The sequence below is a fragment of the Maniola jurtina genome, chromosome 19 (genome assembly GCF_905333055.1).
Source record: "Maniola jurtina chromosome 19, ilManJurt1.1, whole genome shotgun sequence".
Lineage (NCBI taxonomy): Eukaryota > Metazoa > Arthropoda > Insecta > Lepidoptera > Nymphalidae > Maniola > Maniola jurtina.
Genome location: NC_060047.1, coordinates 4,849,522 through 4,863,104, shown reverse-complemented (window position 1 = coordinate 4,863,104; position 13,583 = coordinate 4,849,522). Strand labels below are relative to the sequence as shown.

At 36.8% G+C, this 13,583-nt stretch overlaps 1 protein-coding gene across 2 annotated transcripts in view; it reads right to left on the bottom strand.

Moving 5' to 3' along the window:
• Positions 1 to 13,583, bottom strand: part of LOC123875177 (protein doublesex) — a 272,131-nt gene that overhangs the window by 85,416 nt on the left and 173,132 nt on the right. The window lies entirely within an intron of this gene.

Sequence of the window (13,583 nt, the reverse complement as noted above, 5' to 3'; positions counted from 1 at the left end):
CCACAGATAAAACAAAGAAGAAAATTAAATATCTTTACAAATCTGTTACCAAGTCGCTCGCAAAGTTACGTGTGTGAAGCAATAAAAAAATGAATTGATAACAGAGCAACCAGATTTTTTTTTGTGGAGTGATATTATTTTTTAACGTAAAGCATTTTTGCACAGCTTCTATATTTATTAATTTTGAAAATATACGTATTAAAATAATAAATCCATAAAGATTTTCTTGATAAAAAAACTATTCCACATTACATATTGGATATGGGAATGATAAAAAAAAAAAATGAGAGTGTAATATTAATTTGGTTCTTACCTTTTAGTCTGAGATTTCCAAGGCGCAAAGAAGGCGAAGTAACCCGAATCCATAGCAAAGTGTTTCGACGACTAATAAAAAAAAACAAGTAAGTAATTTTTTATCTAATTTAAATAAATAACTAAAATTAGACTTTGGCTTTTATACTCTTTTTGTCGGTGTATGTCCGAGATCCTGTTCACGCAAGTCGGCAACCGGTTGATCGACAGTCTTGTACCTACGATATTTTCCAAGTAACATAACATTACATATTGAATAATTATGCAGTCAAGATCCGCCAATTGTCAAGATAGAAGATCCGTTCAGGATCTAGCTTAAGTATGATCTGAATTGGAAGTTGGAACTAATTGCCGGCGAAACGGTAAATGTCACATTACACAGGACGCTTACAGGTTTTTTATTTTTATTCTTGAAACCGTTTATACTCGTAGAGTTAAATGTACGGGAGAGCGGGGCTAAAAGTTACAGGGGTAGGTTGTTCCGATTAAAATAGTGCCAAAAAGAAAAGAGATAAATTTATGTCCTCAGTGCATAGTGAAATAGCAAGAAGTAGCGCACCAATGGCTGCCTAGCTGGTCAAGCCATTAATGTCATTTAGTAGCGCTTAGTTTTATTTTTAACCCCCGACCCAAAAAGAGGGGTGTTATAAGTTTGACGTGTGTATCTGTGTGTCTGTGTATCTGTGTATCTGTCTGTGGCATCGTAGCGCCTAAACGAATGAACCGATTTTAATTTACTTTTTTTTGTTTGAAAGGTGGCTTGATCGAGAGTGTTCTTAGCTATAATCCAAAAAAATTGGTTCAGCCGTTTAAGAGTTATCAGCTCTTTTCTAGTTTTCTTGTAGAAAAGAAGGTTAGATAACCGTTAGGTTCACAATATTATGTCAATTGACAAATGTCAAGCTGTCAAGATGGACGTTGCCTAAATACATAATTATTTATTTGAAAATGATGTTTTGGAAAACTCAGATACTTTGGATCGTAGGCGCGGAATAGTCCAAGAAAATTGGTTCAGCCGTTTGAAAGTTATCAGGTATTTTCGGTCTTTTCTAGTTACTGTGACCTTCACTTGTCGGGGGTGTTATAAATTTTTAATTTACACTTGTATTTTATTCGACTAACCTACAACTTTTATACATAAAACATTTACAAAAATATAATAGTTTATAGCTAAAAAGATACATAGTACGTTAATAAAAGGCTAGTACAGAAGATTTAGGTACAATAATATTTTAAAATAATAAATATAAATTATATAATATTTTAGTGAAGGCATGTACCTCTGATGACTGATCCATGTGGGTGAATATTTAAGTTCTTCGTGATATTTAAGTTTGTTTAAAAATTGGAACTTGTGGCCCCGCTCTCCCCTAATTATATGAAGAGTACATTCAGTTAAACCAACAAGTGACTTCACCAAGAAACCACTCACTGTAATTAAGACAAATGCGAGTAGGAACTAAGAACGTAGTATCCCATAACTCGTTTTAACTCCAAGGTCTGTAAGCAAAGTCAAAGCGCGATCTCAGCCTACGATTCTCGACGGTTAAGTTTTACGAAGTTAACATGCCTTAAATTTGAATAATAATAATATATACTCGCGGCAGTTTTGTGATCAACCATTATAATACACAGTTCGTGGTACATAGGTCGTGTAGGTAATGTAATCTATAGGTCACTGGTTCAAATCCGGCTCGAAGGACCAAAAATGTGCAGAAAACCCGGCGCGACCCGTTTACATCGCAATGTTTTGTTTTATTTTTTATTTCGATTATTGATTCCTCAATATCAAGAAGACCGCGAACCGCAAACCTGTTATCGATAAAAACATGTGTTTGATTTCTCTCCCCATAACTCAGAGCGGCAATTATGGCGAAATCGAGTGGTATCCTTAAACACCACTCGTAAATAAAGGGACGCATAATAAGCTGCGCGGGAACAACTCATGATTGATCAGTGATGATAGTGGTGAATTTTGGGATTCACGAATGTAAAGTGTAAATTTATGACCACAAAGCACGTAACTTAGTCATTTCTTTCTACAGCAAGCTTACAGGGTGAGTACCTTAAGGCCGCGGGTAAACTTGTAAGTTTTACTCACGTAAGTAGCTTACATGATTAACTTACGATGTTACTAATGTAAACACTCTTATAAGTACATTTATATTTGTAAATTTGTTGTCAAATATGTAACTAGATAATGCTCGCAACTTTGTCCACGATATAAGTTTTTCAAAAATCCCGCAGGAAATCTTTGTTTTTCCGGGATAAAAGTAACCTATGTCACTTTCCAGGTCTTAAACGATATCCATGCAAAAAACCACCCCGACCCGTTTCCCCGTTGCGGCGTGACTGAAGGACAAACCAACACAAACGCACTTTCGCATTTGTAATATGGGTAGTGATATTATGTTTTTTCGGTAACTACGTGTGTTTTAATTGAAAAGTGCATCTATCTGTTGTACTGTTCTCCAAATAAAGAGTAAGGTAAATGACCGGCCTAACGTGGTGATTGGTTTCAACTTCATACTTTGGGTAATTAACATTAAAGTATTGTTAACGTCACATTTATTGAAATAACGAACTGATACCGGCGATTTCAACCACGTGGTTAAGGTTTTTTAAAATCCCGTGGGAACTCTATGGTTTCCTGGATAAAAAGTGGTCTATGTCACTCTCCAGGTTTAATTATCCCCCATTCAATAAATCACGTCGATCCATTGCTCCGTTACGACGTGACAGACTGACAAACCAATAAATTAACAAACAAACACACTTTCGCATTTGTAATATGGGTAGTGATTATCACAATCAACAAATCAATCGTTGTCGTAACAAAATAATACGTAATAGAAATCGTTGGATGTGCTAGAAACAATGAAACATCGGTAATTAATAATTATAATAATGGCAAAATTATGCAGAATACGCAAAAAGTTAATAGTTCATAAAACTTCTTATTATGAAGCGAATACAAGTTATTAGCATAGGTATAAAAAACGTTTAAGTTAAACAGTTATTAAATATTCTATCCATACACAGACGCAAGTTGTGTACGCAATGTTAGGCCATTGCCATTAGTCAACGTTAATGTTTGTGTAAGATACCTACCTACTCCTGCTGAACAAAAGATTGAGGAATTGGAACACATATAATTAAACATATGTTGCATGTCTTCGGAACGAAATTCATGTGTGAAGGTCTATTAGAATCGGTTCAGTAGAAATTGTTGAAAAAACTGTATAAAATACTTGTTTTTTTCCAATAGAATTCTAGACATAGATATTAAGTGCATACGGTTTCATATCATATTTATATGTCAATTAATTTTTCGCAGTGCGGGCTTACCCTTATTTGGCAACATTCATTGCATTTTCGCACCTCAAAACTATGCCTAGGTCGAGCTGGCCCTGACGTTAGAGAAACGTTGCTGTTTACACCTTTGTAGTATGAAATATGAATTAATTAACTAATCAGTAGCAGTTTCCTTCCTTTGCTACTAACTATCGATTACAATTATATCCCTGTGATTTCGAAATGTGTGATTTGAAGAAACAGTCTTTTTTTAAATGTTAGAGGTTTTGGGTAACTTGCTCGGTCCGTGCCCTTGCGGCGAGGAAAAACATCTGACTGATCGAGAACGCACAGCAAGCGTGAGCTGCAGCAATCGCCATCAACGGCGCGGCTCGCAGTCCCAAGCGACGATGACGCGACACCACCGGCCGGACTCGATTTCGTCTCCGCGCTCGACGGCGAACTCAACGCCGTCGTGCGGAGACCAACCTCGGTCTGACAACATCGCCGCCCGCAGCGCGGAGAAATAACGGACATACAATAAACCCACTAGAGCCATACGCCAAGATGGTGGCCTCTAGCCGGTGAAATCCCGGTTAAAAGATAGGATAGCCCTCACGGCACAAAGTTGTTCTGCGCCCCACCCGGATAAGAAGGCTATGCCTTGAGGCCCGTATCCTCGCTTGGCTGTTCCGGCCAAACGAAGGACACACACACAACACTTGCCTGTGGGTCTAGAAGCATGCAGAACTTCTTGAGATATGAAGCCTAGAGTACTAAGTAATGATTTTTGAAAATTCATCCCCTTAAGAAGGTTCGTCGAAAGTTCGTCATTTTTCAAGTTAGAAATACGGAAAATGGTGTTTAACTTTTTGTTTATCATAAAACTAGCGAGTCTCCCCGACGAATAAGACAACATTTTCTATGAAATCTATTTATTTTATGGTTTTCTAAATCCATGCGGATGAAGTCGCGGGCGTGAGCATAATAACTTTAGGAAACGCTAAATTAATAAAGGTCGATACCCGATATGAGAGCCCTGCGATTGTACCTAAACAGGACACGATCTGTTTCCTAAAGCAAAACAACTTGCCCATAATGTTATCGACAAAACGAGGAAGTACAGTCGTAAAGTGTGCAAGTCAATAGCAACAACTTCGATACAATGTCGCCGGAGCATGCATATTTAAATATAAACGTAATACCATTATCAAGCGTCTATATTTATCGACTTTCGCACTTTATTAATTTTAGACTACACTCAATTTTCAAACGTATCACACAAAGGTTAAGTCTCAATCTGCAATTAATCGTATGCAGATATGACGTTCTACTTTTGACTTAATAACGCGTGTACTTCTTGTATCCAACTCGTATCAATGACATAGACTATGTAGTCATAGACGATAGATACGACTCCACGAGGCAGAATGTTTATACATGTTAATGTTAAGCATATATAAATTGCATTCATCCAGTATAATTAGAGCTGTCGAATTATTACCAGCTACTTTTGTTTTCCAATAATTTGGTTTATTCCCGAGTAGCGAGAGGTCTTGTTAATTGGGCAAATAAAATCGAATATGATTCGCGCCAAATGATTTGACTCTCGAAGATTAATTGCATTGCGTTATTTAGCACCAGTCGATGCATTCAATATCAGCGTAGGAAAATATGTCTTAATTTAAATGATTTATATTACAAACTGACTCTAGTATCCTAAGCTCTACCCACTTATCATAATATTGAATTAACTAAATATAACTTTTTTCAGTAGATACTAAATTTTATTCATTATACTAATAAAAAACTTGCGAGCAGGAATGGCATAGTTTTACACGAACAGTTAAAATAAACGTTTTAAAGATGTTTTTTTATTTAAATAAAAAGTTTTAAACAAATATTATTTGTTTATAAACGGTTTTTTTTCGATCCCTGCTTAGGCTTAGGCTATGGCTATTTATCATCCTACTGGTAAAGATGTGCCAAGTTTCAAATTTATAACTATAAAAACAGAAAGATGGAAATCTATGAAATAATAAACTTTCATAGATACGTGGTAAATAATTATGTCAACAATACTTAATAGGTTTACTCTTCTGTGATAGCTGATAGTAATTGATACACTTTGTTAAATAGAAAGTAATAAAACACTTCTCATTCTGAGAGATCTGTGCTCAGAAGGCAGAAGGATGTGTGATAAATAAATAAGCACGATATAGAATAACACTTGACACCAAAAACTTGGTAAGTAATCACTTATCACATCTAAATCTACACCAGTGTGTAACTCAGGCCTTAACATAGCCTTTATAAAATATGTCAAATAAACCAAAATTAATTGACCCCTGTGAAGATAACCGCTCAAAAATTATGAAAGAGATAAATCCATTAAACAAAAGAGTCAAGGCCGATCGTAAATAACCGACCAGGAGCACCAAAAAATGACTACCTCCAACACTTTTTATACTTTTTTAACATTCATAAATTTTAAATTTGCATTTAAAGCAGATAGCCATCCCGAAGGTCAGCCATAATGATTTTTATGTTGATGTATGGATTAATAAGAACCAGCCGCGAGGATTTAAACCGGTAGTTATCGACAGGTAATATCGGAAACTAATATTCCATAATAAAGTGTTACAAGACACGTTGAGTTCGTGACTGCTTTTGGGCAAACGAAAGTGAAGAAAGTCGATTTGTAAACGGAATCATTCGTGAGCTGAACTTGAAAAATTAATCGAAATTTCGTAACTTTTATTACATGCATGCACTAACCTGACTACATGCATTTCAAACCTCTGAGGTTGAATTTCACCCTCTTAGAGGTTAAATTTTCAAAACTACTTTAGAATAGAATAGATTTTTATTCAAGTAGAATATTACAAGTGCTTTTGAATCGTCAAAATAATTTAACACTGAATCCATCTTATCTTCTTTTTTAGCGGATGTCTATGTCATAATATCCCAACCGATCCCTCCAGTAGTTTGAGCTATGCGTTAAAATATTCAGTCAGTCAGCTTTTCCTTTTATATAATATTTAGATGTTACAATGTGCGAGACAGAAGAAAACTTCGCTAATCACAGCGCCTATCACCGCTCAAACCCTAACTAATTATTACTTTATAATAACCCGAACCTGGAGCTCTTTTCACCCCAACCCAGCTCAGTGAAGCTTCGTTAACTTTGTGCCCAGCTTTCATTATGCGAGTATTTGAGAGCGCTCTTCACATCTTTGCTTTGAATAAGTTTCGCTTTTCTGCATGCGAGCCATAAAGAAGCCAGTCGTCACTGGACTTTTCTTGACTACTCCACGTTAGGGTTCCGTACCCGAAAGGTACCAACGGAACCCTAATATAAACCTCCGCTGTCCGTCCATCCATCCGTCTCTCTGTAAGCAGGCTTTATCTCGTGAACCGTAATAGGTATAGTTTATTATTGCCGCTATGACAAATAATAAAATTTAAAAATGGCCGCCATGAAAATTTAAAAAATTGAAGTGCGCGCGTCTGACTCGCACTGACTGATTTTATTTTCTTTTTTTAAACCCCCGACCCAAAAAGAGGGGTGTTATAAGTTTGACGTGTGTATCTGTGTATCTATCTGTGGCATCGTAGCTCCTAAACTAATGAACCGATTTTAATTTGGTTGTTTGGTTTGAAAGGTGGATGGATTGAGAGTGTTCTTAGCTCTAATCCAAGAAAATCGGTTCAGCCGTTTGAAAGTTATCAGCTCTTTTCTAGTTACTGTAACTACTGCGTACTGCGACTTCATCCGCGTGGACTACACAAATTACTCGGAGTCAACGCCGCGTTGTAGGTGGGACATTGACTCGAATTTTGCACGCTATACATTGAAAAATACTAAATTACTAAAACTACGAAATAAGGCAACTTTTGGATTGTGTTTAGGTAGTATGATAATACACTAAGTTTCTGCTAGCGTTCTACCCTGTATGGATCGTAGACAAAGTCGCGGTCAAATGTTAGTCAAATAAAACATCTAAATTGTGTTAGTTCCTTGCACAAAGCTGACTTAAGTCTTACATAAGTACCTACCCAGTATCTATTTGCAGCCTTGCCGCCTTCACTAGGCCGAATGCAAATTACATACGTTGCCTCCAGTCCCCACTTCCTATTGTCTGAGAGCCCTTTGTGACGTCATTGCGTTAAATAGACCTCTTTTGAAATAAAGCGAAAAAAATCTTTTTGAACGCAAACTTATAAAAGCAAGTGTTTCTCTCGTTTAAAAACTCAATTACTCAAAAAGGGTTAATTTTACTGAGTTAAGGAAACTAAAATTTTACCGCTTATCGTTAAATTTTGCCCCCCACTTTTTTGTAGCTGACATTCTCATGTATCAATAACGTTAAATTGAGCGTAGTGCATTGCAATGTAACTTCCAAGCTTATATTATGTTATATCAATTTTATTTTAAGTTTTAATAATGTAGGTATAGACATATTTTGTCTCGCAAAATCAAAGAATACCCACGGACTTCCACACTGAGTACCAATATATAAATGCAAAAGTGTGTCTGTCCTTCTATCTGCTAGATTTTCACGGCCCATCCGTCAAACCGATTTTTATGACATTTTAAAAAGAGAACTTGCATCCCATAGACTGCCATGAAATCTTAAAGAGTTCCCAAGGTTTTTTTTTTATAAAAAAAAAAACTGAAACTTACGAGAACAAAGTCTCAAGCATCATTTTAAAAGGACTCTTTATTTTTGTTAAAAAGTCAAACGTTTGTCGGTTTAAATGTATCAACTGCAACTGGTTACAACGCTTGTGATTGTGCATATTATTATCGCAACGATATAACGTTCACAAAGCGACATATAAATTAATTTACTTGATCAATAGTTCGTTGTTAGTTGTTAAGATAAACTGTAATTTATGAAATACAATGTTATTACTGAATATCGTTATAGAGTGTACGTCTAGATAACGGTTTATTGACAAACAAGATAAGGCTGAGACGAGCTGTGTCTACCTTATTAACCCCCGACCCAAAAAGAGGGGTGTTATAAGTTTGAGGTGTGTATCTGTGTATCTGTTTGTGGCATCGTAGCTCCTAAACTAATGAACCGATTTCAATTTAGTTTTTTTTGTTTGAAAGATGGATGAAGATTGTAGCTAAAGAACACTCTCGATCGAGCCATCTCGGAAAATCGGTTCAGCCGTTTGAAAGTTATCAGCTCTTTTATAGTTACTGTAACCTTCACTTGTCGGGGGTGTTAAATTTTTAATTTACACTTGTTTAACTAAAATCGTTTGGCTACTTTTTATTCCGGAAAATCAAAAAGCTCCCACGGGATCTTAAAAACTTAAATTCACGAGGACAAAGTCGTGGTCATCAGCTAGTTTATAATACTAGTAAATAGGAGGTCCAGTATTATGGCGGATTGTGTAAAAAGTAGTCATGTAGATTTTGAAAATATGTAGGTATATAATTTTTCTATGAAAATAAGAACCGTTCATACACAGTAGTAATTTTATTTTGTTTGTTTTACGCACTTCGTCAGCACATTTAGCGCAAAACGCAAAATAAAATAACAAAATAAAAGAAGAATATTTATAATATATTATAGGCGTGCCCGCCTGACAGATTGCGATGTGCCTGCCCTTTGCCCCGGGCGGCGTGCGAAGGAAGGACTAAGGCTGAGATCTATAGGACGCACTTTGACTTGCTCAGACTTAAGACATTGTTAAAACGAGACAGCTTTAGTACTGGCATAAATCTATCTCGTTTTAACTGAAACATAAGTCTAAGCAAAGTCAAAGTTCGCTCTATAGATTCAATCTTAGACTCGAGGCACATTGGCGGAGACTCAAAGTTATGCGTGATGCAAAGACACAATCCGGTGTTTGACGACTAGTCAAATCAGTATCTTTTTATCGAACGTCTAAACACGCGCTCAGTACGTGAGCTTCCAAGAAATACTGGCATGTGACGTCACAATGATTTGCCCTGATTTCCCCCATAATGTTCCCAAAGGTGTGTAGAGTCAGCCAATCGGCACTTGACCACTATGGCCTTGATCACACTAATATTATAAAGGCGAAAGTTTGTATGTGTGTGTGTGTGTGTATGTTTGTTACTCCTTTACGCTAAAACTACTGGACGGATTGGGCTGAAATTTAGAATGGAGATAGATTATACTCTGGATTAGCACATAGGCTACTTTTTATCCTGGAAAATCAAAGAGTTCCCAAGGGATTTTTAAAAAACTACATCCACGCGAACGAAGTCGCGGGCATCAGCTAGTTGGTAATAATTTATAAATTACATCGAAAGCTATGGTCTAAACTCTTCCCATACTGAGAAGAGACCAGTTCTCAGTAGTGAGGCGGCAATGGGATGATGTTAATGATGATAATATGAAGGCAAGTACTCTTTGTATGTCTTATTTATATGAATGTACTTTTGTGTCATTGCCCGTTGGACTATTATTAGTAGACAGCCAAAGCATTTAGAGCAATTGCGCGCATTATTATTTTGATTATTCATCATCATCATTATCAACTGACAGATGTTACAACTAGACATAGGGACTTCCACGGCCACGGTCTTGCGCCGCCTGAATCCAGCAGCTCCCTGCGTTCGTTTGATTTCGTCTATCCACCTAGTGATGGCTCTTTCAACGCTGAGCGTTCCGGTGCGACGCGACGTCGCCATACCATGGGACCACAACGTCTATCGGTTTTTAGGGTTCCGTACCTCAAAAGGAAAAACGGAACCCTTATCAGATCACTTTGTTGTCTGTCTGTCTGTCAAGAAACCTATAGGGTACTTCCCGTTGACCTAAAATCGTGAAATTTGGCAGGAAGTATTTAGCACAAGACCATGGCTATTCTGTATCTTTGAAAGTTTTCGTTAGACACTGAGTCCAGTTAGAAATCCATGAAATTTAGGTCACGTGTTTTTCTATTCCGTATCGAATGCGTGGCTAACTAATTACGAGTATCTAACACTTGGCAGTTGGCCAACATTAACATAGTAGCGTATTTTATCGACTTTATATGGCCAAATTAAATATCTCTGCCTGACAGGTAGCGTAGTAGAAATGTAAAACTTTTTAAATTGTACGACTTTGACTAGTTTTTAATTATTATCTATGGACATTTGACATTGACATTACATCAGTTTGAACTTTGACTTGAATTTAAACGGTTTTGTGTTTTGCATAGATTAGTGTTTTGTAGTACCTAACTTTGAATTATGACTATACTCGTAGAATTACAGTATTCTTGAGTGCTTTTATTGTGTACCTACTTAATTATTCCTTCAGCACACAATTTGAACGAAATCATGAAGCATATTTTGTCTATTTAGATGCCTCCAAGAAGAAAAGTCTCAGTGCGCCAATTCGAACTCTTGGTCGAGTTTGCAGAGACCCATCGCGATATTGCGATGGGTCATCTCATTGGATCAAACATGGTTGGGACATCGTATTGAAGATAGATGTCCCCATTGGGCGCTGATATGTACCCGTGACATAAAAATGCAGAGCTGCTAGGATCTGCAATAAATATAAAATCCAATTTTTGTGTTAAATTAATCTCAATATTTTCTTCCTCAATATAAATATCAGAATTTTATTTTTATTAGTTATTTTATTTTGTACCAGAAAGTTGTAACAATTAAGAGACAAAGAAAGTAAAAGTGGACAGGGAAGCACTCTATAACAGATCTCTACCAGTGACCCTTGGCAGTGCGAGAGGTTGTAAAGGGAGTAGAATAGGTACAAAGATAAAAATAGGTACTTTAGTACCTACATGAGACACCTTTAGTTCAATGCGAACAGCTGTCCTTCGTCGAGCGGCTTGGAGGTGAGGCCCGAGTTCCTCTAACACCTGCTGGTAGCCAGCCTTGCTCAAACGAAAGTTCGCAATGAACTCTGTTTCTGGCAGCTCCATTGGGTTATACATATCGCGCAGCCTGCGCCTGTGGACCCGTAGCGCCTTTTGTTGGCGCTGCTCTTCAGCATGCCCCATCAATACGGCACGAGCCATATTTTTTTAAAATTATTATCTACTAGATGATGCCCGCGACTTCATCCGCGTGGATTTAAGTTTTTTGAAATCCCGTGGGAACTCTTTGATTATCCGGGATAAAAAGTAGCCCATGTGCTAATCCTGGATATTATCTATCTCCATTCCAAATTTCAGCCAAATCCGGCCAGTAGTTTTTGCGTGAAGGAGTAACAAACACACACACACACACACACACGCACACACACACACACACGCACACACACGCACACACATACAAACTTTCACCTTTATAATATTAGTGTGACAACATTAACATAACCACAAAATATAGTACCTACTTGCTTACAAAATAACAATAATTTAACTCCGACGAACTAACCTTACTTTATATTACTTACCTTTTTACAACTAATAGGTAAGTACCTAGGTACTAGGTATCAATTTTTTATTATAATATATTTTTCTGAAAAACCGAGCGGAATTCAGCCGATTTGTAATTAATAAAAATCCTTCGAAATTAAAACATCTCTACATTCGTTGAGATTGCTAAAAAATTATTACCTCTATAAAACGGACGGATTATAGTGGCGAGTCGTAAAACACTGGTCCCGACTAGTTGTTAAAACGATTGTAGCCACCTAATAAAGTTTCTAATTACAAACTGTCATTTTTGCTTAGTGAATAGAGTTTTAAAAACTATCGATACGAAAACATACGTGAAAAAGCATTTCCGGTTTCTATTCCATCCCATTAATGGCTATGATCGAGAGTCATTGTCTATGACGTCATCTTGGTTAAAAACTGACGTTAGCGAATAGAAAATTTGAGTTTGACATTTAATTATTAGAAATTTTCACGAAATTAGTGTGCCACTGAGATACAGCATAACCCTGCTAAATCTGAAAACCGCGAATTTATGGTTACATCATTTAAAAAAAATATTAAAATGTGTTTCAGTTTTCAAAGTAAAATAGTTTTTGATTTATCGTGCAAAACGTTGGAAAAAATACCCGAGCGCGGAACCCTCAGTGCGCGAGTCTGACTCGCACTTGGCCGGTTTTTCTATGTGCTCTGCCCATTGCCACTTCAGCTATGTCAGGTACCGACTCTGGCTCTCCTACGGATCTCCTCATTTCTCTTCTATCATCCACATTTGATCACGTAGAGAAAACCCAAGCATAGCTATCCCTCTCACCCGCTTAGTAACTCTGAGCTTTAGAAGTCCATAGTTAGCCACCATAGACCATTATTTGATTATTTAGTTTGATAGATATATTTGGTAAACCTAAATCGTGAAGAGACTTGGTCCAATGCGATGCCGCATACAAGCCAATTACCCTAATGGTCTGCAAAACTGCCAATACTATGTATTAGGCATACCTGCCTAAATAAGATATTGTCTAAGATGAAACCTGCTTACTGAAATAGGTAAGACAGTTCTATGGACATTGATGCCGCAAGGTAGTGTCGGCATTGAAATACAATCATTAGGAAGGTTCTATTATCGTTTAGTCTATTCAGTCCATCAGTCAAATAAATGAAGTATCTACCTATGGGGTTGAAAATCCTAAGAAAAAATCCTACAAATATAAAAAAAAAATTTGGGTCCCGTACCTCAAAAGGAAAAACAGAACCCTTAAAGGATTACTTTATTGTCTGTCTGTCTGTCTGTTCGTCTATCCGACAGTCGTGTCTGTCAAAAAACCTGTACTTCCTGTTGACCTAGGATCATGAATTTGACAGGTAGGTAGGACCTATAGCACAAGTAAAGAAAAAAATCTGAAAACCGTGAATATGTGATTACATCACAAAAAAAAATATCAAAAAGAGAAAAATTGGAAATCAAAGATAACTATACCAAGTGGGGTATCATACATATTATGAAAGGGTCATATTGTGTACATGCTAAAACAAATTTATATTTATGCATAATAGTTTTTGATTTGTCGTGCAAAATGTCGGAAAACGTACGCGGA